General features: G+C 39.5%; 1 long non-coding RNA gene across 1 annotated transcript in view; it reads left to right on the top strand.

Moving 5' to 3' along the window:
- Positions 1-21,982, top strand: part of LOC109026164 (uncharacterized) — a 54,655-nt gene extending 32,673 nt beyond the window's left edge. The window contains exon 3 of the long non-coding RNA XR_002005120.1: positions 21,492-21,982. This is a non-coding gene — a long non-coding RNA (uncharacterized lncRNA). The remainder of the gene's footprint in view (positions 1-21,491) is intronic.
- Positions 21,983-27,151: the final 5,169 nt, after the last annotated feature.

Below are 27,151 nucleotides of genomic sequence, written 5' to 3' on the forward strand. Positions count from 1 at the left end.
ACTCAAACTATGGCCAATGAACTAGTGTCCATGGCGTCACCTTGGAGCTTATTGAAATGTAGAGTCTCAGGCCCCTGACCTAGACCTACAGAATCAGAATCTGCTTATTAACAAGATGCCCCTTTAATTTGTATGCACATTAAATTTTGAGAGGCACTGTTCTAGGATGCATGTCACCAGCTGAGTGCTGCTTAGACCATAAACAGCTGTTGTGTGCAGAGCTTGGCCTCAGAGAGACCTGCTTCAACCCATGAATACCAGCTGTGTGCTCCCAGCCCGAGACTGTCTGCTTTGTTTCCCTTCAGTTTCCTCTACAACTGATAGGTCATCTGCACAAAAGAACCAGTTTCCGAGAATTCCTTGGGGTTTACTTAATACTAATGTATCTCAGTCCATCGCGAACATCCTCATCTTGTAGTTGTAGAAGTCATAGACACTGGGCCAGATGAAAATCTTTGGGCTTCTTTTCTTTGTTATTAAATTTTCTATATCCTATATTCTATATATATAAATTCATTCATTAACTCAAACACGGATTAAACTCCTTTGTGTCCCATGTAAACCACATCTTTTCAGATATTTTATCAAAGTTATTATGATGATTAGCAATTCCCTGAGATCTTTTATATTCAGTACTTTCTGGGCTGCCCTGAAGAAATGTTCAATCAGGAGCTCTCCTGACTCTATGAAGCTTTAGAAATTCATTTTTTCTTAATATTACAGTTAATAGTCATGTAAGTTACATACCACTAGCCAGCTAATGGTTAGGTGAATGCAAGCAAAATAAATAAATAAAGACAAAATCAGAGCTCCTTCCCGCTAGCTGGGTTCTCTGCGCTTCACTTTGTACTTGCTCTTCAGGAACGATCTACATAGGACCTCAGGGACTTTGAGTCTAATGTTCTACATCTGTAGAATGGAGATGGTGGTTCCAAAGGCTCTGAATATGAGGGAAAGTCCCCAGCACTTGCCCAGCATGCAGAGATGCTCAGTGAGGTGAGTGCCTGGCAGTGATGGAAGCAGGGATATATGGCATATAAAGGGGAGACGAGGTCAAATCCACTTTCTCACCAAACGGAAACATATCCTTGACTAATGACAGCAAAGGGAGAATTGGAGGGAAGTAACCGAGGTTTAAATGTGGATAGTTTCTGTGAAGGGGCATAGGACCCACTGCTCTGGGGAAAAGGGGCTTTGTGTCACTTGAGCCCTTGGGTTGGAGTTAGGAGTGCAAGAAGTTTATGGGGTGAGATAAGTGTCAGGGGAGGGCACCTGTGATAGATAAGAGGGGAAGGTTGAGCAGAGAGAGCCTACAACTGCAATCCTAATCTGACTGTCTCTGCGCACTCCTGGGAACTCTGGAGCCAAGAAAGCCTCTTAGAGGAGTTCTGTGTTGGGCAGAAATAGCAACACCTGAGGATCCCCGCTGTGCTCAATTGTTGGCTGGGCCCTGCCTGGGAAGAGTGTGGCCTCAGCTCAAAAGCTGAGGGAGAACCTGAAGAGACACACAGCTGGGGCCTGTCAGCTAATGACATTCTTGCATCTGAATAGCAAGTCACTTTCTTAAAGGGAGAGGCAAGCTATACACCTCCATGGCTGGCACAACCTGAGGGAATGAAAATCCTTCAGATAAATTTACAAGGATCCTACAGCAGAAGATACCATTCCCTGGCTTCCCAGGAGAAGCCTGGAGGGGAGCAAGCATTGTGGAAAATCCGTGCACCTGAATGTCAGAGTAGCGATAGCTGTGGAGATACTGAAGCAGATGAACCTGTGGCTAGCTTCGCAGCATCCTACACTCCCTGGTTGGGTCAAGGGAAACAGCTGAGAGCTGTGCTCCCAGGAGGGGGACAGCAGTGCAGCTAAGGTCAGCAGGCTAGAGAAACCTTTGGGCTGGGCCAGGAGAAGGCAGACTGTGTAGACTGGATTGCCCATGACTGGCAGAAATGGATGAAACAGGAATGGAGTGATGCCCAAGAACTGGTGGAACTGAGTACACCTCAGGGGGGGTTAGCAAGGCCAGCAGGTAACTTTGGACCAGATTTGTACCCATCTGAGGGCTTCACCTGGGAAAGCTACAGGGAGGAGCAAGAATCCTAAATTGATGGAGTAATTACCAAGAACAAACAGAATTTTAAACCAGAGGGACTAATTTATCTTGAACTGATGAGATTAAGTTTTCTGCTAATGAGGAGAAACAGGGAAGTAGGAGCTAGTTAAATTCAGTTACAGAAAGGAAAGAAATTTACAAACTGCATTTCCCAGTTACGTAGCCTATTAAATTTCATCTCTGTTAAACAGAAAATGATATCTTTTGATATAATCATTTCATTTTTTGGAATCTAGTTTTATAAGTGGAAAAAAACTTTGCAAAAAGATTTATTTCCATATTTATAATTGTGAAATGAAATAAATGCCCAGCAAGAGGGTAAGTGTTAGATAAGTTATAGTACATCCACTTAATGACATATTAGACTACTAACAATGATATTGTCATTAAAATGCAAAAGTATATAAGCATTTTTTAAATTAAATTAGGGGAACAAGCAGAAAGAAATATTGTACACTGTTTCTCAAACCTTTTGACCACACTACACCCAGGGTAAATGGTTGTTTTTGCATCTTGACCCGGGACACCCATACATATTTTATTACTGAAACAAAGGTTGCATGAGACAATGCTTGCCTACCCTGGGGACACTACATTTTAGCATTTTAGATGCTCTTCCAATTTGTCTTTTTGCATGCTAGTTAGACCCACCACATAGGTTTCATGACCACAGATGGGCCATGACCCCTCATGGATTGAGCATGATCCCAGCGACGGAAAAGAACAATGACAAAAGAGTAACATCTAGAAAACGTGCTTGGAGAGAATCTGCCAAAATATCAACAGGACTGGAACTCTAGGGGATTCATTCACATTTTTCCATTTATCTCTCAGAAACATATATGACTTTGTATAATGGAAATACTATTACCATGCTAATTTTTAAATTGTTTCTAAGGCTTCTCTTTTCCAGGCTAAGTAATCCCAGGTCCTTGTTATCTGATAAATTCACATCTACCCCTGATAAACTTCTGAGATTAGAGGCAGCAGCCGGAGCTGCAGGCAACCTGTGCTCCTGAGCTACACAGTGCAGCTTTAGCACCTCCTGACTCACTGCCCCGCATGTGGCCACTGCTGAATTATGTGCATTTTAATGAGGAGATTGATGTCACTTTCCCTGCTTCCTCCCTCTCCAACACAATTTTATTGAATGCCTGTTATGTTCCAGACACTATTCTAAAAGCTAGGTGTAAAATGAGATTTTAAAAAATGTGTTTCAGTTTTTTCTACGACGAGTATGTATTTATTTCACAATCAGACAATAAAAATACACGTTGTTTTAAAAGCCTATCTTAAGACATGGCTCCTGCCTTCAAGATGCCCATAACCTAGGAAAGAAGAAGTCACCTAAAGAAATATGTCAGTATGAGACTTACTTTCAGTCCCTTACCCACCTCCTACTCTGGCCAGAAAGTGGCTCCTCAAAATGCCTTTTAATTGATAGGGGCCAAGACGTTGCTCTATTCATTTGCAGGACACCATGAAAATCATCTAACACCTACCTCTGACCCAGCTCTTATTTTTCTATTTCAATCTACTGTGCAGGAAGAGGGAAGGGGGAGAGAAAGGGGAGGGAAGGGGGAGAAGACAAAGAGGGACAAAGAGATGGAATGGCATCTAGTCCAGCACTAGATCTAGGACAGATCAGGTCTGTGCCTTGTCCATAGACCAAGCTTGTCCAACCTGCGGCCCACAGGCCACATGGGGCCCAGGATGGCTTTGAATGTGGCCCAACACAAATTTATCAACTTTCTTAAAACATTATGAGATCTTTTGAATGCAGCCCAACACAAATTTATAAACTTTCTTAAAGCATTATGAGGGTTTTTTTGTGATTTTATTATTTTTTGTAGCTCATCAGCTATCGTTACTGTATTTTATGTGTGGTCCAAGACAATTCTACTTCTTCCAATGTGGCCCAGGAAAGCCAAAAGATTGGACAACCCTGTCATATACATTTGACTGAAGTTAGTGTTGGGGGCATCCTGAGGTGTTCAGAGCACCTTTTAGCTCTACACCTTTCTGGGTTTGAGTGGTACAACACAAGACTGTTTGGTCCATCAGTGTTTATTTCTCTAATTTCCCAAATGTGTCATGGATGGCCTGGCCTGTGACCTCCAGGGAAGTGAGAAGCAGGCTCTATATTTGTCTGGCATCAATGCCTGCAGCCAGATCTTTCTGATTATTTTCAGGTTCTCTCAGTTAGTGAATAACGTTCTGATGGTAGCTTCTTCAGTACATTAACTTCTAATTCTGGTATTTCCCCAAAGACATTCAAACAAGTAGGCAGACAGCCAGCTGGGTAAATCACTAAAGAAAACTGCATAATACTCATGTCTGTGTGTCAGTGGCTAGTGCTCCTGGTGAGTGACTGATTTATCACCACCGTGTTGAAGCAAGTTGTCTATTTGCTTTCCAATCATGGGTGGTTTGTCAAATTTTAATATAATGCCAGGGGTTAATACAGTCAGTCAAGGGTATTTTAACTCAGCAATTCCTGGACCTCTTGAACTCATGTCACCTCTGCTGTAATAAGAAAAATGTCCCCTCACTATATTTTAATAATCTCTTGAACACAGTTGTGGAGGATTCTGACACTCTTAGCCATACTGGACTTCCCAGCTTGTTTTCACTTCAGAATGTGTGTACATTACAGGACATATGGGTTTTTTGTTTTGTTTTGTGATATGGTTTGGCTGTGTCCCCACCCAAATCTCATCTTGAATTGCAGCTGCCATAATTCCCATATGTCACAGGAGGGACCCTGTGGGAGGTAATTGAATCATGGTGGGGAGGGGGCTCCCATGCTGTTCTTGTGACAATGAATAAGTGTCATGAAATCTGATGGTTTTATAAAGGGGAGTTGCCCTACACAAGTTCTCTCTTGCCTGCAGCCATGTAAGACGTGCCTTTCTCCTCCTTTGCCTTCTACCATGATTGTGAGTCCTCGTCAGCCATGTGGAACTGTGAGTCCATTAAACCTCTTTTTCTTTATAAATTACCCAGTCTCAGGTATGTCTTTATTAGCAGTGTGAGAACTGACTAATACACAGAGTCTTGATCTGTTGCCTGGGCTGAAGTGCAGTGGTGCAATCACAGCTCACTGCAGCCTCAAACTCCTGGGCTCAAGCATATCCTCCTGCCTCAGCCTCCGGAGTAGTTGGGACTACAGGCACATGCCACCATGCCCAGCTAATTTTTTTAGAAATGGGGATTTCGCTTTGTTGCCCAGGCTGGCCTTGAACTCCTGGCTTCAAGCAATCCTCCCACTTTTGTCTCCCAAACTGTTGGGATTACAGGAGTGAGCCACCACACCTGGTCCATGTACTCTTCTGATACTTGCTTCTGATACTTACTGCACAGGTTAACCAGAGATGTCTCAGAGTGTTTAGGATACATGTTTCAGAATTCTGGGAAACCTGGTGCAAAACATTTCTCTCCTGTGCCTATTTTGTTTGCACCTCATGATAAATGTTCCTTTGGCAGTTTTATAAACAGATTGCTAAAATACCACCTTTCATAAGTGTGACAAGCTTGCTGGAGAGGACTGCTGGGAGTTGGGTGGGCCAGGTGCAGTGAGTATCTGCATTGGCCTGAGCTGGTGATTTGACAACATGCAGGTCATTTGTTTGCAGAGTCGGCCCAGCTCAGAAAATTTTGAGATGCCATCCTTCATGCAGACATGAAAATGACATGGCTGATCCTCTGAAAGCCAAACATGCTGTTTCTGTGTGAATTTTAATCTTCAACAATGCCTCTTGGACCAACTTGTGAACAGCATGAAAGACAGTGCCTCACAGAATGTAAGAGGGTCTTAGACCTGGGAAGCCAGCTGGTCCGTAGTGGAAGCCTGCCCACCTGCCTGCCCCTAATCAGGTCTCTCTTAGGAGAAACAAGCTCTAGCTCAGTGAATGAAGCAAACACAGATAAAACTGGGTATTTACCAACCAAAACAACCAGTTTACAGAGCAACAATGAATTAGGTCATCTTGATAATGCATTCATAATCTCTAGAAACCTAATGTATTGTAAGGCAAAGGAGTATGTTATTTGAATTCATGTTCAATTAATGTAGAAATTAGTTGTAACTGGGTTCAGGCCTATCCTTGCCACAGAGCACATGGAGTTCATTCTGTTTTACACATCATCACACCATCAATGGAATTCCATATAAATTCCAGAGATTCCCAAAAGGCTCATAAACACATCTTAGTTGCTACATGAGGCATGTTGGATATCCAGAAAATAAAGTCTTAATTTGTAAAGTGAGGAAAAATACTAGATGCGTTGGGAAAGGAAAATGCCCAAGACTTCATAGCTAATGGGAGTTGGTCCTTCAGGCAGAAAGCCTGTTTCCATTCACTGGCCCCAAAGTCCTATGTCCAGCAGGCTACAGAATGTTCTCAGCTGAGTGGTGCAATTCCTGTTGCCAAACAAACTTGCTTTGCATTTGAATGGTTTGGGTAAACCAATTTGTGACCTTTTGAAGCTCACAGATTATAGTCACAACTTTTGCTTCCCTTTGAAAGGAATGACTTAATATGGCCAATACAGTAGCCACTGACCATATTAAGCACTTGAAATGTAGCTGGTTCCAATTGGCATGCACTGGAAGAGTATAGCATATGCTGTATTTCAAAGACTTAACACACACACACAATGTCAGATAGCTCCAAGATTTTTTAGAATTGATTTCATGTTGAAATGATAATGCTTTGAATATAGTGAATTAAGTATATTGTTAAAATTAATTTCACCTGTTAAAATTAATTTCATATTATTAAAATTAATTTCTCTGAGGATAAAGACAGGGTGGGAGACAATGGAAGTGCATGCATTAGAAAAGATCCCAGCACTGTAGGAACACTTGGACCAGATTCATTCTTTCAGTGGATCCGCATATATTTTATGTGTGGTTACTAGTTGCTAAAGATTTAATGATGAACAAGGCATACATAGCAGGAGAGTTGGTGAGCATGTCATCTACAGTTGCAGTCTCACATCTTCACTCATATTCTCTCCTCAGGCCATTCCTTTCAAGCTTCTCTGGATACCATCACTCTATGAGGCTGCTTGGTCAAGGTCACCAATAACCTCTGTGTTGGCAGATGCAATGGCCACCTCTCTGTTTATATCCTATTTCACTCTTACAGTATATAGTTGAACTCCTTCAAACACTTTTCTTTCTAGGCCTCCAAGATACTGCACTCACCTGATTTTCTGCCTCTCTCCCCAACAGCTCCTTCTCAGTCTCCTTTGCTGATATCTCCTTCTTTGCTTGATGTTTATATGCTGAGCCTGTACTTTCTTCCTGCCACTATCTGTACAGATTGTCTGGGTAATCACATTTGATCCTGTGACTCTAAATAGAATCTATGCCCCTTCTTTCCGGAACTCCAAATTCATTGTATCCAACTGTCTACTCCCAACATCTCCAATTAAAATATCTAAAAGGCATCTTAAAATCAACACGACCAAAAACAATTTGGTGGTTCTTTCCAAACCTGTTTTATTCTTAGCTTTCTCCATTTTGACAAATGCCAGATACATCTACCCCAGTTGCTGAAGTCAAAAATGGAGAAGGGAGGACTTCTGGTTTCAAGATTGCTGAGTAAAGCAAAGCCCTTTCTGCCTTTCTTCTTTCAAAAACTACCCCCTAAATTACTAGAATAGAACAAAACAAAGGAATGCGAACCTCCATTTTAAATAAAACCAGAAGTCGTTGGTGATTTTGAACCATCAAGTATAAAGATAGAAAGCAGATGAAGAGGTGGGAAGAGGCTTAGCAGAGTGGATGCAAGGGAAACCTAAGCACCTGTAGAGAGACAGACCAAGGAAGAGCAAGCTGGGTGACCACATGAGACCCTGAAGAAGCTCCAGAATGTGAGGCATACATTATCACTAAAGGCAGAAGTAGAGCACAGGGTTGCAAACATTGCAATTGAAGATCTGTATAAGCGGTAGTTGGACCTCCCTCTACTATCTCAACTAGACTATCCCTCTGGTAACCTCACAGTAGACAAAAGTTAGAGTCCCTGGAGAGATTGAACTAGAAGGGTACTGTATTTAGGAACCAAGGCACAGAATTAGAAGAAAATTGAGTCGGCTAACTGAAAAGTACAACCACAGAAACTCTCAATCACCAGCTCCAGAAGTCAAAGGAAACTTGTAGACCATATCCAGGCAGGAGATCAGAGGATCCTTTCTGGAGAAACTGAACTGCCACAGAGAAATTACCCAGAAACTGACAAATAAAGGTCTCTGTGAGAAAGCAAGATGGCCACACAGTTGCCCTACACTAAAGCCCACCCACCAGCAAGTTCCACCCAAACACACATGATGGCTTAAGCTGAATTATGATATCCAAGGATGATCAGCCTTTAAGAAAAGTCTCTGGTATAGAAGAGAGAGATCAAAATTAAACAGAAAGCCAAAACTTAGAGGAAAAAGAGATGATGCAAAGAAGCCCCAAGACTTTAGATGCAGAAAGATAGAATTTAAAAATGGTAAAGAGAAAATTATATTAATATATAAAATTCTTACTAATTATATAGGAAGTATTTTCAGAACTGAAAGACCTAAGTTTCCAGATTGAAAGGGTCTCAGAAATGCACGAAAAAAGATATGTATCAAGGCACATCATCATAAAATTTAAGATCTCCAAAGCTAAATCAAGGAGTTCAAAATCTTTCAGAGAAAAGGCATGTCACATAAGTGTTAGAAATCAGAATGGCAGCAAATTTCTCAACCTCAACACTTAAAATAAAATATAATTAAAGCAATGGGTTCATGTGAAGAAAAGAGAACCCTTTACACTGTTAATGTAAATTAGTACAGCCATTATGGAAAACTTTATGGAGGGTCCTCAAAAAACTAAATATAGAATTACCATGTGATCCAGCAATTCCACTTAATGCATGAAATGATATTTACCCAAAATATTTGAAATCAATTTGTCAAAGAGATGTCTGTATTCTCATGTTCATTACAGCACTATTCATAATCGCCAAGTTATGGAATCAATCTGTGTCCATCAACAGATAAATGAATAAAGAAAATATGGTTTATATGTACAATGGAACATTATTTAGCCTTTAAAAAGAAGGGAATTCTCTCATTTGTGACAACATGGATGAACTGGACAACATTATCCTGAGTGAAATAAGCCAGGCACAGAAAGATCTCAGTTATATGTGGAATCTAAGACAGAAACAGTCAAACTCATAGAAGCAAAGGGTAGCATGGTGGTTACAGAAGCTAGAGGGTGGGAGGAATAAAGGGATCATGGTCAAAGGATACAAAATCTAAGACAGAAGGAATGAGGTTTTATTTTGTGACCTGTTGCACATCATGGTGAATATAGTTAATAATAGTGTATTGTACATTTCAAAATTGCTAAGAGTAAATTTCAAACGTTCTTAACAGGAAAAATAATAAGTGAGGCAATGGATATGTTGATTAGCTTGGCAATTATTCCACATCATATTCATAAATCATAACATTACTTTGTACCCCATAATGCATACAATTATAAATTGTTGATTTATAATAAAATAAAAATATTATATTCAGAAGCGTTTTATAGAGCTAGTAGAGGTATGAGAAGACCTAGCCAGTGAGTCAAAAAAAGAGGCAATTAATAACTCTAGCTAAAACAAACATTTGGAAAAGAAAATTGTATATGTGAACTATAATTGAGATTACCTATATCTAGTATGTAGGGAAAAAAGAATGAGTCCAAGAAAGGTAGTATCCCAGTTATAGAAATGTCTAAAATCATTATACTTGATTCCAAGATAGTAAAAATGATATAAGGTTAGATCCCTCTACTGTGTTCTTTTCCATATTTACTTTCCTTCATGTTTATGAGTTTCAGGTATGAGTAACTAGGCATAATGTGGTGTCACTTGCTAAGACAGACAGCATGAAAAAGAAGCAAATATAGAGGATTGGGAAGCACTGGTTTGTGTCTTAATTTTGGATATGTTGCGTTTGAGGTGGTTGTTAGACATTGGGCAGGCAGGGGTATATTGGCTATATGGATCTGGAGCTCAGAAGGGAGGACTAGACTGGGGACATCTAACTGGGAACGGTTGTAAAGGCATCAGTGACAGTGCCAAAGTTACCTAGAGAGGAAATGTAGTGTGAGAAGAGGGTCTGGAAACAATTCTTGAGGAACGATGAAACATTAGGGAGAGAGAAGGGGAAAGCATCTGGCAAAGGAGATTGGAAATGAGAAGACAGACAGGTAGAAAGAAAAGTCAGAGAGTGTAGCTCATGGAAACCAGGAGAAGCCTTCCTGACCCATAAGCCACTTCCTAACATGAATTTAGATTCCTCTATTATCCTTCTTTTCATGTTGTACTTTCCCTCATGTACTAAGATGAAATGAGTATTTACATAGTTGATTGATTCATTTGTTCATTGAACAGTTCCAGAACTGTTCTAGGATGCAGATACAGCAGGTACAAGTCAGACAAGGCCTTTGTTTTCACGAAGTTTATCTTCTAGTTGGGGTTAACAGTTGGGGATATTAAGGAAGGAAGTGGAGGAAGGACATGGTTAGTGTGTCAAATTCTTCTAATAAGTCAATGACAATGAGGACCAAAGAATGTCTACTAAATTAAACCACACAGAGCTTATTGGACACATTAGCAGGGTAGAGACAGAAATGAGATCAGAAAGTCCTAAGGAACAAATGATGAACCAGTTGAGAAAGGAAATATAGACACATCTCATGGGGAGATTGAGCCAGAAGGGTGAGAAGAGAATGGTGATGGAGGAGATACCGGGAAAAATCCAGTTTAAGATCAGAATGGTCAGACCGTGTTTAACAGATGATGAGAAGGACCCAGCTGCTAGAATGAGATTGAAAAGGTAGGAGAAAATAAGGGTAGATAACAAGCAGCATAAAGTTTCTTAGAAGATGTTTGGAGAGAGGGACCAGAGCACATATGGGGACCTTTGCCTTTGATGGCAGAAAGGACACTTTATCCATCATAGCAGGGTGGCAGGGATTTGCAGAGAATGATGAATTTTAAGTAGCAATTACAGGAAGCGTGCTTTAAGATCTAAAACATATGCATTCTTTATTCCCTACCATTGACTGGGGGCATTCATTTATTAAGAGGAGCAATAGAGGAAGAAGGTGAGGGACAATAGATGAGAGGGGCTTGTGAGGTCAAAAAAGAGTTGAAACAGGAGTATCCAAGCAAAAACACTGTAAAGAGAGAAGGCTGAGGACCAAAGAAAGGATACTTGAATTCATGAATTTAAAGATCTGTGGGCAGGAATGGGTGAGATGGAGCATAGGGGAAGGTTATCAGGAATGAAGAAACTCAGAATGTTCATGGCCAATGAATCAGATAGCCATCCAGTGTGATTCTGGTGTTGCCTAGGAGGATGGCAGGAGATGGAGTAGAGAAAAAGGCGGGGCTACAGTCCTCACAGCCTTTTGCCGACTGGTCTCTGTCAGGTCCTGGGGTCTGGGTCCAGCCCATGCTGAAGTCCAAGGGGAGTGGGTGGATGAGCAGAAAGAACACTCGGTGGGGGCATAGGCAGGTGAATATGGTTTTATTCAGCAGCAGCTCTCTTAGCAGCTTATTCACATTGTCCACCTTTATCTCAGCTGTTTGCTCTGGCACTGCGGCTCCTACAGCCTCCACGCCTGCAGCTGCATGGCCAGCTCTCCCTTGCCTTCAGGGTCAGCAGCTTAACTCTTTCTGTTTTGGGGCACCAGCACACTGAGCTGTGTGACTTCCTTCTGTCCGTCTGCAAGACAGACAGCTTTGGCTCTCTCTCTCCCTTTCTCTGGGCACCAGCATGCCCACCATGTTAAGCCATATTGAACCTAGCCGAGCCCCAAGAGTCCCTGTACAGCGTTAGCAGGGAAATTTTACCTTTGTGACTTAAAGCAAAGTATGAGCTTACACAAAGAGGTTATATAACAAGCGGAGGTGTGCGCCTGCTTGCCAAAGTTGCTGAGTCATGCAGGCCCGGATATTCGCCTTGGCCTATTCCTTGACCAAAGCACATCCATGTACCTTACAGCTTAGCTCATGGGATCCACCGAGGGGACTAAAAGTGGGAGAGGATGGATTCATCAACAAAAATCTGGCCCTAAAGTCAGAAGAAAGGGTGTGCTGGGAGGCAAACCCCAAATGTTGACCGTGGTCCCAGTAGATGCACTATTTGGGACCAGCCTGCCTCATAAGATCAGCCCTGGAATTGGGGCCAGGGATTTCTGTTGTTCCCTTCCACCTTTAAGCTCCACACTTCATAGTTAACATGGCACTTCACAGTTTACTTTAAAGCCAGAGGCCTGGGTGTTGTGTCAATAGTGGCATCCGTCTTCAGACAAAAGCCACATGTCCCAAGCAGTGTTTGGGGCAGGTCAGGCTTATGTTCCCTTAAGCTGCAGGTGGAGGAACACTGCCCTTTTATTTAGAGAAGTACTTCTCAAAAGTGCTTCAGCATATGCCAGCATCACCTAGAGGGCTTGTTAAAACGCAGATTGCTAGGTCCCAGCCCCAGAATTTCTGATTCAGAGGGGCTGGTGTCGGGTCAGAGAATCTGCATTTCTAACAAGTTTCTAGGTTATGGCAATGCTGCTGGTCTGGGGACTGCACTTTGAGGACCACTGATTTAGGCCACTGGTTCTCAATTCCGGCAGCACACTGGAATCACCTGGGAGGTTTTAAAACCCACTTGGTCTGGGGTAAGGCCTGAATATCAGGAATCTTCAAAGCTTTCCTGGTGATTATAAAATACAATGAGAGTTGAGAGACTCTGATTTAGAGTATGAGCCCTGCTTGAGAAAAGCACATGGGGCAATTGATTTCTTTCTCCCTTCAAGCGGCAGTGGATGTTTACTTAATCTGTTTAGACATTCAGTTTCCAAGAGAGAGTTCATTATGTATGTTACATCTACTATATCTCTGATATATTCCCTTATTTGACTTCGTGGGCTTTTTTCCCAGATCATCATAGACTGTGCTTTCCAATCCAGAGGGAAATTGTGGCATTTGTTTATCTGAAACGACCCATTTAGATGGATTTGCAATTTAAAGGGAGATTTGGAAATGTGGCATATTTCATTTCATTAATGGAAGTGACATACATGGCTCATTAAGCCCCACCAGTAAGTTTCTACTTGAAAAACTTTATAACTTCCTGGTCAGCCTTGGGGGCCTCTGCATACTCAAAAAACACATTTCAATTTGTAGGAGCTTATAATTTGGAATTCACAGTACTTGCGTCTAGGTTGTCTGCATTAGCAAGCTAGTAGCAACCAGGACTAAAGTGCTACACAGTGCCTTTTGCACTCAGGAAGTCATCGTTTATTTCTTATTTCTTGGTTGATCTATACTTAGCTAATTATTGCTCTACTCTTGGCCAATTATAGTTTCTTCTGTAGGGTCCATGATTCTGGAAGTTTGTAGTTGTGGCCAAGTTATAATGAATTCCTTTCGGCATTCCTGTAACCAAATTACATTAATCAAACTTAAAGAACTCTCCCCAGATTCTGCAACATTAAAAAAAAAAAAACCAACAACAATAGCAACTAAAGACATTGTGACATAATCAAACCTATTCGTGGTACTGTTTAAGGGTATGAATATTGGAGTCTGAATACCAGGTTACAATTCCTATATAAAGCACTTTACTTTTCAGGCAAATTACATAATTTCTCTGAGTTTTAATTTCTTCACCTGTAAACTGGGCATTTTAAATCACCTGGCTTAACTACCTCACAGGTTGTATCAAAAAACACGAAGTGTGTGTTTTCTTTCTGTAAACTGTTAAATAAAATACAAATGTTATTTCTACCATAGTGCTTGCAGAAAGTAAACTTCCAGAAAATAGACTTTTAGGGATAATTGAGGCTTCACCACAAATATTTTTTATTTTAATTAGAATGGAAACAAACATACTTTTCTTCTGTGTTCAACAATCCTGGGACCAAACCAAATAACTTACTTACTTGCTCCAGGAAATTCTTGTTCTCAGAGGCTGACTGAGAACCATTTAAATGGCTGACTTACCAAGAGTAACATCTTGTTCATTAGTACTCACTTCTATACCCTCTCCTCACTGTGCCCAACAACCCAAAGATATTGTGTTATAAACTCTGCCCAATCCTAGTTTCCTGCCTTGCAAGACTTGCCATAAAAGCCATCCATCCCAGGCACTAAAATACTATAAATATCCTCTCCTGACTTTCCCCTTTTGAGACACAACCAAGGCTTTGTCAAGGTGGTGTTTTCTCTTTCCGCAATAGGATAAAAAGCTTAGCTTTGCTTGATCAACAGGTTTTTCTGGTAGTTTTTTGGGAAATAAACATAATCCTGTGAAAAATCTTCCCTAAATGTAGTATTCCAACTTTCTTTCTTCCACAGCAGGATGGCCTGGTAGAACATACTATTCAGTGCCCTGGGTGATCATTTAAAATATGAATTTTTCATCCAAATGTGTAGTCCACTAAAGTTCCAATAATTTCAAACCTCTGAATGATTGAGTCCTAGTTGAGAGTGGAATGAAGTAGTCCCCAAAGCTGCTGCCTCAGAATTTGGGGCCCAATAATAGGGCAATTCAACTTCCATGGGAGCTTCTGGTGCCCAGCCAAGAGCTGAGGTCTTCTGGCTTAACGTTTGTTAATTACGGTATAGTTGAAGTTTTCAGACTTCAGTGTGTATAAAATCATTGGAGAAGCTTATTTGTAATGTAGATTTCAGAACCCCATCCCCAGAGATTCTAATTCATAGACACAGAATATAGGGCCCCAGATTCCATATCTTAAGTCTATAGTCTTTTACAGACCATATTTTGAGAAATATTGAATGATTATAGGGGAAGTAAGACCCTCGTGGATGCAGGAAACTGGTTATGATGAAAATCTTTAGATAATATCTAGTAATGAGGCACAATATCCTGAAATAATACTGTTTATTCTGGGCTTTAGTTTCCTCATTTGCAAAACAGAATTGCGAAGATTTATTAACCACAAGAGTCAAAGTATATTTGGGTTCATGAGCTGCGCGATTCTCCTTGCTTGATGCTCTGCAAATAAAAACCCTCCTTTCTCTTGCTGCAAACCTCACTGTGGATGCTTGGTCTTACTGTTCCAGGCAAGTGGACCCCAGTTTGGTTCAGTGACACCCGGGGCCAGGGAATAGGCTTCTACTATGCCGTTGATCTGTCATCCTCAGCACGTGGCTTCCACTTTCTAGTTTAAGACTCATGCAGCCACCACTTCTGCATTCCAGGCATCAGGAAGAAGAAGGGAGAGCAAAAGACAGGAATCTTCTCCATAAGGCACTTCCCAGAAGTTGCACATGTCACTTCTACTCACATCTCATTGGCAGAATTAAGTCACGTGATTATACCTAACTAAAACAGAGGCTGGGAAATGCGGTCCTTGTTCAGAGCAGCCAAGTGTCTGGCTAACATTCAGCAAAGGAAAGCGTATCTATTATTAAGGAGAGGGGAGAGAACCAATTATTGGTTTCTGCTACATGGACGTTGTGTAAAGGGCCTTAACTATCATGTTGGAATAGTTTGTATTTAATTCATCTAGGAATTTGGAGACAATAAATTGTTTTGAGGCAAAAATGTGACATTATTTTAGGAATATAATCCATCTTTCAGTGATCTGTAGGAGGGACTAAAAGAAGGAAAACTTGAAGCAGGAAGGCCAAATCCGTGATGGCAACAGGTAAAGCAAGAGGTAATGTGGACGGAATTTAGCAGCAGCAGTAAGAATAGAAAGGAGACACTCAACTGAAAAAATGGAACCAAAAAATTTGGTAACTGAATTTACTGTGTGGATGAACAATGAAATGAGAATGTCAAACTTCAATCGTGACTGCCCAGAATGGAAGAGCACAAGCTCAGATGTCTACACACGCCCTGTAGATAAGTAATTGGGCAAAATGGGCTCCCATATCACCCAGTAGGAAGGCAGGGGGCCTTCCTGGTGCCTAGCAATAGAAAAGCTGCTCAGGCCCCTGGAGACACCACTGCTCAGACTTTGAATACCACTGGGGCCGTCTTGGGGGACAGGGGCAGGAAGATAGGAGTCTCAAAAGAGACTCCTACAGCAGGAGAAATAAAACATTTATCAATATCTCCCACTTAAAAATCTCAAACTACCCTATTAAATGAGTATAAAATACTTACGTAACCACTTCCACCCTAAGCCTCCAAGATAGATAAGGATTATAAAATAGTCAGCATTTCTACATGCCCTAACAATATCTAAGAGCTAAAATTTATGTAATGTTTTGTTGTTTTTATTTTTTTAAAATTCATTTATTTACTCATTCTCTTAAATGGGATTCCCATTTTACATGTGAGAAAACTGAGAAATAGTCATGTTAACTAACAGTCATATTGCCGGAAGGGGTAAAGCTGAGATCCTAACTCGGGCCTTTCTGCCTCATCATCCCAAGGTCTCCCACCTCTGTTACATGAATGAGCAGAAAGCGATCACTTCTGGATTGTGTGGATGTGCATGCATGCTGTCAATTTTGTTGATCACAAAGAGCTAAGAATGCCCTGAGTAATCTGGAAAACACAATTGTTATGTCACTTCCAGAAAAACTGTTTCCGTGTGGATTGGTAGTCAGTGTTCCTGTAATATGAGAGTTTTCTCTTCACTTGGGACATTGAGACCTAGTGATGTTTCTGGCTTTCTGAAATCTCTTGCACATATTCTCTTGGTTGGTGTGGCAACTGCTTCTGTTGCTGCTACTGACGTATGCAGTCCTTTCATGTTGCTCACTGAACTTACTGAGACTTCTAGGTTGGCTCATGACCCAGATGCATTCCTTAAACTCTTCCCACCTGAACTCATAAACACACAAACCCTGCTTTGAGCCTCCTTCAGAGAATAAAATCTCTGTTAACCTGGAATAAAATATATCTAGTAAATAAAGAATAATGTATTACCGTTGTTGATGACATAACGAATTTTGAAACAGCCCAAACATCTCATCATAGGGTTTTATGTGTCCTACTTATGTATCATCATAAGCTTATAATGAAAGAGCTACTCAATGAAATGTTATTTATTTATTCATTAAAAAATGGTAAATGAGCCGTCAAGAAATTGAATGTGGCTGTGGTTTTATCAGGTTAAAAAAAAAAAGAAAATGGCAGGAAGGAAATATACCAACATTTTAACATTGGTTACATAGCCTGTAGCACATTTAAACAGAAAAAAGTCTTGTCAAAGGAACATTTTGTGAGAACTGCAAATCTACAGAACACCAGCATCTCAGCTGTTAGATTTGGTTCAGATATTGATCAATAATAATAACAAGAGGGGTTCTTTACTTAAGACTTCATGAAGCAAATAGAAATTTGAAGAGAATGACTAAACCCATGCTTTAAAGCAAGAATTATATGCAGTCTTACAAGAGAGTGGAAAGCATGATGAAGAATCAAGTCCTGGAGTCAGACTACTAATTGCAAGGCTTTAGGAAAGTTACTTAACCTCTATGTGCTTCTATTTCCTTTTTTTAAAAAAAATGGCACGGTGAAACCCCGTCTCTACTAAAAATACAAAAAATTAGCCGGGCGTGGTGGCGGGTGCATGTAGTCCCAGCTACTCGGGAGGCTGAAGCAGGAGAATGGCTTGAACTGGGAGGCAGAGCTTGCAGTGAGCTGAGATCGTGGCACTGCACTCCAGCCTGGGCGACAGAACGAGACTCTGTCTCAAAAAAAAAAAAAAAAAAAAATGATGTTGTTGAGGATGAAATAAAACTACCTGGCAAACAATAAGTACTCGATAAAAGTTACTAGAAGCATTCTGACATTGATTCTCTTTCTTTTCTTGCTAAGAAAATGTTGATAAGCATTAGCCACAGGTAGCAAAAGAATGACTGTGTCCAGTGTTTGGAAACATATTTGGCACCTCCTTCTGCTTGCTTAGGAAAAGCTCCCTGAGTGATGTAGCTCTCAGTTCTTTCTTTGATCTGGAAGCTTTGTAGTCTGTCCTTTGGGTGGAAAATTAACCCCATATATGAGATCCAAAATGAAGTTAATTTCCACAAGTGGGAGGAAAAACAGACGCCATGACATTTCCTATGTAATGCCGTCATGCGTTCTCCTTTCCACTCTGCAGCACACCAGGGGTAGCACAGCTCCAATATGCAGCCTGCGTTATGTTAGAGGCTTGACTAGAGGGTAGGATGGAAGGGCCACACGTGAGCCAGCTGCAGGAGGAGTAAAGTGTCAGGAGGAAAGGGACAGAGTAGGAAAGGGACAGAACAGTCACTCTCTGCCCCAAATTCACTTTGTGACGTTGGGCAAGTGGACTCACTCTGACCCTTGGTTCCTCCCCAGGCAAAATGAGGGGCAGAACTGAGTAAATTCCTTCCAACACAAACATCTATGAATCTATTTTCCCCTCCCAGTGACCACTTCCTCTGAAAGTACAGCTGACTCATGACCCCAGGCAGCTTAAGATGTGCTCCAAGCCCTTTCTCATCAGTAAAGCCTGACTAATATCAGCCTGAATTTAAGGCTGTTTAGCAACTGTCCTGCCTGCAGTTGGGGGTGAAGGAGGTGAGCTCCCCATCTGTGCAGGCTGGAGGCTCTGCATTTACCCACTGTGATCATTGCCATGGTCTATTGCTGCCTCGTCTTTAAACACTGTTTACTCTGCCTTTCCTCTCTCCCAGCATTCTTCTGAATTGGGCTGGATGATTTCTCCTTTTCCTTTTCAGAAGTTTAGTTTACCTTTAGCTTTAGCTTGGAGCTTTGGTGATGAAAGAAAAGAGATCATATTTCCTCTAGTCAGAGCTGTATTTTCAGGGCACAGCTGCCTGGACCCACTAGAAATATAACGAGTACATATGAGGTCATGGTCAAATCCCATCCGGCTCCCTCCTAATAGGAGAAGAACACAATGAGAGTTTAGTCTCCGGAAAGTCAAGCTTAGCCAGGCTTGTGGGCTGGATGCTGGGTGCTGGTGTCATAGTAGATCAGTTGAAGGGAGGGTGTTTTTCTAGGTTCTGGATGGAGCTCCAATCTTTTCTCTAATTCTAAATTCTCATGACTGCCTAAGGGCTAGGAGAGGCCTTAATCTTTGATTCATGGAATGTTGGAACCAGAAGGTCTCCAAGAGCTGTCGTGTTGTGACACTGAAGCACTGTTTATTGATTCCCTGGAAAGCCCTAACAAATATGACTGGTGCAGAATGCACTTTGGAAGGCCATCTAGTTGAATTAGGAGTCTTGTAATTCCATGTTCATGTCACCTGTGCGTGTGACCAATGTACACATATGCACAGATTTGCGCATGAAGCAGGTGACTGGGGAAGGAATGACCTATTTGCCGAAGCATTTGGAATATTCACTCCAAGACAGCAATTAGCAATAAATCCAGGTCTTTGAGCTGGTAATAATATCTACATGTATACAGTATTGATTGAGCTCTTATGATATGCTAGGCATTATCCTGCAGGCTTCATAAAGATTGTATTATTTAATGTTCGCTATGATCTTATCAAATTGGGGCTGCTACTCTTCACACTTCATGAATGGGGAAACAAGGCTTAGAAAATTTAAGTAAAATTTAAATTTTCCGAACTCACAAAGCTGCTCATGGTAAAAACAAAATTTAAACCAAAGTAGTCCGTCTGCAGAGCTGTGCATCTATCAAAAAAACTATACTGCTCCCCTACATGTGGTCTCTGTCCCAATGACATCGTGAATACTTTTCATTTTGCAATGAATTTCACTTAGTGTAGGTTAAGAACCAGGATTTTGGAGATTTAGTACTGCCTAGGTTCAATCTCAGTTCTGTCATCTGTTGTTAGAATCTTGGCCAAGTTGATTAACCTCTGTGCCTTAGTTTCCTCGTCTATAAAATGGGGATAATAATAGTATCACTCTCATAAAGTTGTGATGATTAAATGAGAAAACATAAGCAAAGGTCTTAGAACATAGTAATGCTAGCCATTCTTATCTTTTTAGCTACTATTAGTAACAAACATGTATTGATTACCTACTGTATTTCAGGTATTATAGGTTCTTAGACGTAGGCAGAGGAGAGGGACAGGATATTATGGTTAATAAAAAAAAGATGTTATAGAGAGGGAAAGATATATTTTAAACCAATCATGATATAAAGTGTTATAATCCATAGTGGATCACTAAGAAAGGATTGACAGGCAGAGACAAAGTTGCAAAGGGAAGTTTGGGACCAGACTTGAAAGGATACAGAAACTGCAAGTGCTAAAGGGTTGGGACTTCATCCTGTGTAGGCAATATAGGCAACCAAGGAGCTGAGGTGTTTTTAAAATAGTGGTTGGTGGCACAATCATTTAAGGGTTTTACTAACCACTGTCTGAACCCTATTTAGTTAAAGGTGAGTATTAGGAAAAGTTCCAAGGGAACAGAAATGGTCCTTATAAAACAGTTTTGCCAGATTTTAAAAAATTCTGTTTGCAAGCTGATCTGTAGATTTTATATAACATTAAAATATTCTCTGTACCAAAAAAGGACTTCAAATCATTTTATATCCTGATCCCATATGCATTGTGCAAATGACTCTCATTGACTTAATACATTTGGCATCCTCTAGCATGTATAAAACATGCTTTATAAATAGTAACATAGCCCATGCTGCCAGGGCCTCCTCTTGACTCAGGCAAAGATGACAGTGTATTCTCTTAAGAATATGAGATAATGCATGAGGCAGTTCTTGCAATATGTATGCCAGAGAAGGTTTGAGCTGGGGCATAATCTCTAGGGAATGGGAATAATTTTAAAAGTCAAAGCTATGGTTGGCTGGTTTTTACAGCAATAAACCCAACCTGTTCCACCAGTTCCATTCTGCATGGTTGATTAAGTGACCAGCATGACCAGCCAGTCATTCTCTGCTGTGTATGCCCAGCTCAAACACAGAGAACTAAATGAAGTGGAAAAAACCCACATTAATAAAGGAAGAGCTGAGGATGTGCAAGGATTTAGCACAAAATGTTCATCACAGTGTTAATTAAAATAGTAAGGATGCCCAACATTTGGTAAAGTGTTTGACTATTATAGTACATCTGTAAGACTCACTACTTCGTAGTTATTGAAAAGGATGATCTATAAAAGAATATAATAACACAAGGGAGTTATACCACAGTAAATGATGATTTTAAAAGGAAAGCTTCTAATACTGTATGCACAATAAAATCTTATTTTTGTAAAAGAAAAAAGATTCATGTTTTAATAGCTATTATCTTTAGAGGTTGAGATTATTGGGGACTTTTGTTGTATTCTTTTGCTTATGTATACTATTTAATTTTTCTATAGTGAAGATCTATTAATTTTATATCAAAAGTTAAAAAAAAATCTTCCCCTCTCTTCCTGCGTGTTGCCTACAGAGGGAAAGCCATCTCCTTCTTGACACCATGGCTACCCTTAGACCCCTCGTGAAGCCCAAGATCATCTAAGATGGACCAAGAAGTTTATCCTTCACCAGTCAGACTGACATATCAAAATTAGATGTACGCATATAGCAGCAACCCAGAGGCATTGACAACAGGGTGGGGAGAAAAATCAAAGGCAAGACCTTGATCCCCAACATTGGTTGTGGGAGCAAAAAGAAGCAAAACACATGCTCCCCAGTGGCTTCCAAAAATTCCTGTTCCACGATGTCAAAGAGCTGAAAGTGCTGCTGATATGTAACAAATCTTACTGTGCTGAGATTGCTCAACATGCTTCTCCAAGAACAGTTAAAGCCACTGTGGAGAGAGTAACCTGACAGCCCACCAGAGTCACTAGTCCCATTGCCAGGCTGCACAGCAAGAAAAATTAATAGACAGCTCATGTACACATTTTATTTGTGTTAAATAAAACCATAAATACTCTGTCATCTGGCATCCTCCCCCTTAAAAACATACAAAAAATACAAAAACAAAAACCAAGAAAATCTAAACAAAAGAATAAAATATTTGTGGGTGCTTTATACATGTTGCTCATTTAGTTCTCACACCAGTCCTATGAGATGGTGTGGCAAAAACCATCAGTGTTCTCCCAAATCCATGTGTTTCATGGCATTTCCAGACTCCTTTGCAGTCAGATTGGTCATATAAAAGACTTCTGACAGATGAAATATAGACATGAGTTATGCACCCCCTTCCAGCCTGGCCTTACAATAGCCTACAGTGCTTTTTACTCTCTCTCTCCTTCTCTTCTTCATCACACTGAAAGCAAATAACTCCAACTCGTGGCCCAATTAAAGGAGCTCAAATGTTCAGAGAGCTGCCCAGGAAAACCACCTATCTTCACCCACTTTGTGCTCCCTCTCTCTTTCTGTCATGTGAGGATACAACAAAAAGTTGGCAGTCTGCACCCTTGAAGGGGGCCCACACTTGGACCCAAGTATGCGGGCACTCATCTCAGACTTACAGCCTCCTGAACTGTGAGAAATATATTTCTGTTGTTTGTAAGCTACCCCACGTAAGAATTTTTTATAGCACCCCAAACTGTCTAAGGCAGTGCATTTACAAGATTGATATTCACAGTCATTATTGATATAATTGCATCAACATCTAACATATTTGTGGTGTTTTCTATTTGTTGCCCTTGATTTTTGTTTTTATTTTTGTCTTTCACACTTTTTCTGCCTTTTATGGTTTTAATGAGCATTTTATCTCCTTTATCAGCATATCATTTGTAGTTCTTTTTTTTTTACTTTTATTTATGGTTGTCCTAGAGTTTGCAGTAGACATTTATAACAAATCCAAGTCTACTTTTAAATTACACTATACTTCTGTAGTGCAAGTACCTTATAGTAACAAAATATTTATAATTCCTGTCTTACATTCCTTTTATCATGTTGTTATTCATTTCACTTATACATAAGCATGTATATATGAATACATTGTTTGTGTTATTTTGAACAAGCTGTTAGAACAATTAAGAATAAAAAATAAAGAGCTGAAGAAAGATATAACACACTAACATTAATTAAGAGAAAGCAAGAATAGCTATATATTAATTTCAGACAGAATAGACTACAGATCAAGGAAATTTATCAGGGATAAAGAGAGGAATTACGTACTGATAAAAGGGTCGAGTCTCCAAGACAGGGCAATCCTCAATGAGTATGTGCCTAACAACAGGGAATTGAAATATGTGAGAAAAAGCTAATAGAACCGTGCAGGAGGATTATGGCAGGATGGCACTGTAGAAAGCACCAGGAATGTGTCTTCTCACCTAAACACCAATGGCACTAGCAGAATCTGGCTAATGTAATGGTTTTGGAACTCAGGAGTCTATTGAAGACTTAAAATTTTCAGGGGAAGGCTTGGATGGTAAATGCTGGTTAATTTCAATCAATTTCTGCTCTTAGCACAGTAGCAGTTACCCATCTCCCATCCCTCAGCTCTGGGACAAGTAGCTGTGCACATGTTCCTGGAACAGCCTGCAAACAACTTACAGAAGCCAGGTTGGGTGAAAAGGATTCTGTTCTCAAATATCCTGGATTGGTACCCTTCTGATCTCAGAGATGCAGATGAAGAAGAAGCCATTGTTGTTGCATTTCCAAGCATTGTTGCAAGTCCCTTCCCCCTTGGCTGATGTGACTTCCAGCAGAATGTAGTATACCACATTAACAAAATGAAGAAAAGGTCACATGATCATTTCAATTGATGCAGAAAAAGCACTTGACAAAATTCAACACCCTTTCATGATAAAAACATTCCACAATGTAGGAATAGGAGGAAAAATTACCTCAACATATGAAAGTCATATGTGAAAAATTCACAAGGCACATCATACTCAATGATGAAAGACTTAAAGCTTCTCCTCTAAGATCAGGAATAAGGGAAGTATACCCACTTTTATCATTCTATTCAACAGCATACTGGAAATTCAGCAAGAGCAATTAGGCAAGAAAAAAAAATAAAAGGCATCCAAACTGGAAAGGAAGAAGTAAAATTATCTCTGACACAGATGATATAATCTTATATGTAGAAAGCCCTAAAGATTTCTTAAAAACACTGTTAGAACTAATAACTGAGTTCAGCAAAGTAACAAACAAAACTCAATTGCATTTCAATACACTAATAATGAACAATCTGTAAAGGAAATGGACAGATCCAACAGGCAGAAAATCAGCAAGGACTAGTCCAACTCAACAACAGTATCAATCAAATGGATATAAGGGCCTCTGTAGACTACATCATCCAACAACAACACAGTACACATACTTCTCAAGCTCACATGGAACATTTTCTAAGAGAGACCACATTTTGGGGCATAAAACATGCTTTAATAAAAATGAAAGAATATAAATTGTACAATGTCTTCTCATAACACAGTAGAATTAAACTAGAAATCTATAACAGAAAGATAGCTAGAAAATACTGAAATACTTAGAGATTAAACAACATACTTCTAAATAACACATGGGTCAAGGAAGAAATCACAAGAGAAATTTTAAAATACTTTGAAGTAAATGAAAATGAAAACACAACTCATCAAGATTTGTGGGATGCAACAAAAGCAGTGCTTAGAGGAAAATTTATAGCATTGAAGGCACATATTAGAAAAGAAGAAATAACTAAAATAAATAATCTAAACTTCCACTTCAGGGAACTAGAAAAAGAAGAGCAATAGAAATCCAAAGTAAGCAGAAAAGAAATAATAAAAATTAGAGCAGAAATCAATTAAATGGAAAAGAAGAAATCAAGTGAGAAAATCAACAAAACTGAAAGTTGTTTTTTGAGAAGATGAACAAAATTGAGACGTCTCTAGCCATATTAGCAAATAAAAAAAGAGAGATAATACAAATTACTAATACAAAAAATGAAAGAGGGAATATTATTATAGTTCCCATGGACGTTAAAAGGACAATAAAGAAGTACTATGAGAACAACTCTATGCCTATAAATTTGATAACCTAGATTAAATGTACCAACTCATTGATAGACTCAAGTGGCCAGAATACATACACAAGAAGAAACAGACAATCTGAATAGACATATATATATATGTGTGTGTGTGTGTGTGTATAGATGTTTATATGTATATATGTATCTATACATACATATACAATATATGTGTGTCTATATATATGTATACATATATATTTAAAATTTGAATCAATAATTAATAACCTTCCAGGCCAGGTGCAGTGGCTCACACCTGTGATACCAGCACTTTGGGAGGCCGAGGCAGGCAGATCACCTGAGGCCAGGAGTTGGAGACCAACCTGGGCAACATGGTGAAACACTGTCTGTTCTAAAAATACAAAAATTAGCAGCGAGTGGTGGCACATGCCTGTAATTCCAGCTACTCGGGAGGCTGAGGCATGAGAATCGCTTGAACCCGGGAGCAGAGGTTGCAGTGAGCCGAGATGGCACCACTGTACTCCAGCCTGAGCAAAAGAGAAAGACTCTGTCTCAAATAATAATAATGATAATTATTATTGTTATTATTAAACTTCCAAAACAGAAAGAAACAGGTCCAGATGGGTTCACTGGTAAGTTCTACCAAAAATTTATGGAATAAATTATACCAATTCTACAATATTTTCCAGAAAATAGAAGCAGAGGGACTACTTCCCACCTTATTCTATGAGGCCAGCATTATCCTAATACCAAAACCAGACAAAGACATTACAAAAAAACAAAACTACAGACCAGTATTTCTCATGAACATAGATACAAAAATCCTCAATAATATATTAGCAAATAGAATCCAATAACAAGAATTATACGCCACAACCAAGAAGTATTTATTCCAAGTGTGCAAGCCTGGTTCAACATCTGAAAATCAATTAATGTAATCTACCACATCAACAACTAAAGAAGAAAAATCACACAAGCATACCAATTGATGCAGGTAAAGCATTTGACAAAATCCAACATTCACTTATAAAAACTCTCAGTAATCTAGAAATAGAAGAGAACTTCCTCAACTTAATATAGAATATCTACAAAAACCCACAGTAAACATCATATTTAATGTTGGGAAACAAAGATTCCTGCTAAGATCAGGAACAAGGTAAGAATATGCCCTTTCCCCTCTCCTTTCCAACATTATACTTGAAGTCCTAGCTAATACAATAAGACAAGAGAAGAAAATAAAAGGTATGAAGACTAGGAAGAAAGAAATAAAACAGTCTTTGTTTACAGATTATATAATTCGCTATCTAGAAAATTTAGAGGATCAACAAAAAAGTCTCCTGGAACTAAAAAATGAGTATAGCAGTTTTGCTGAATACAATGTTAATAGACAAATGTCAATAGTTTTTCTATATACTAACAATGAACAAGTGGAATTTGAAGCTAAAACATACTACCATTTATGTTAGCACCCCCCAAAATGAAATACTTAGTTATAAATCTAATAAAATATGTGAAAAACTTATATGAGAAAAACTGCAAAGCTCTGATGAAAGAAATCAAGGGGGAAATAAGTAAATGTAGAAATATTTCATGTTCATGGATAGGAAAACTGAATATTGTAAAAATATTGATGTCAGTTCTTTCCAACTTGATCTGTAGATTCAGCACAATTGAAATAAAAATCCCAGCAAGTTATTTTGTGGATATTGACAAACTAATTCTAAAATTTACATAGAGAAGCAAAAGATTCCAAATAGCCAATTCAACATTGAAGGAAAAAAACAATCAGAGAAATGATGCTGTCTTTAATACTTATTGTAAAGCTACAGTGATCAAGACAATGTGGTATTAGCAAAGAATAGACAAACAGATCAATGAAACAGAATGGAGAACTCAGAGATAGACCCACATAAATGTAGTCAACTGATCTTTGACAAAGGAGCAAAGGCAATACAATGGAGAGAAGATAGTCTTTTCAACAAATGGTGTTGAAATAATTGGACATCTACATGCAAAAAATCTAGACAAAGACTTTATGCTCTTATAAAAATTAACAGAAAATGGATTATAGACCTAAATATAAAATACAAAAATAAAAAACTCCTAGAAGATAATGTAGGTGAAAATCTAGATGAATTTGGATATGGTAATGACTTTGCAACACCAAAGGCAAAATTCATGAAATA

The sequence above is a fragment of the Gorilla gorilla genome, chromosome 2, assembly GCF_029281585.2.
Source record: "Gorilla gorilla gorilla isolate KB3781 chromosome 2, NHGRI_mGorGor1-v2.1_pri, whole genome shotgun sequence".
In the NCBI taxonomy this organism is placed as follows: Eukaryota; Metazoa; Chordata; class Mammalia; order Primates; family Hominidae; genus Gorilla; species Gorilla gorilla.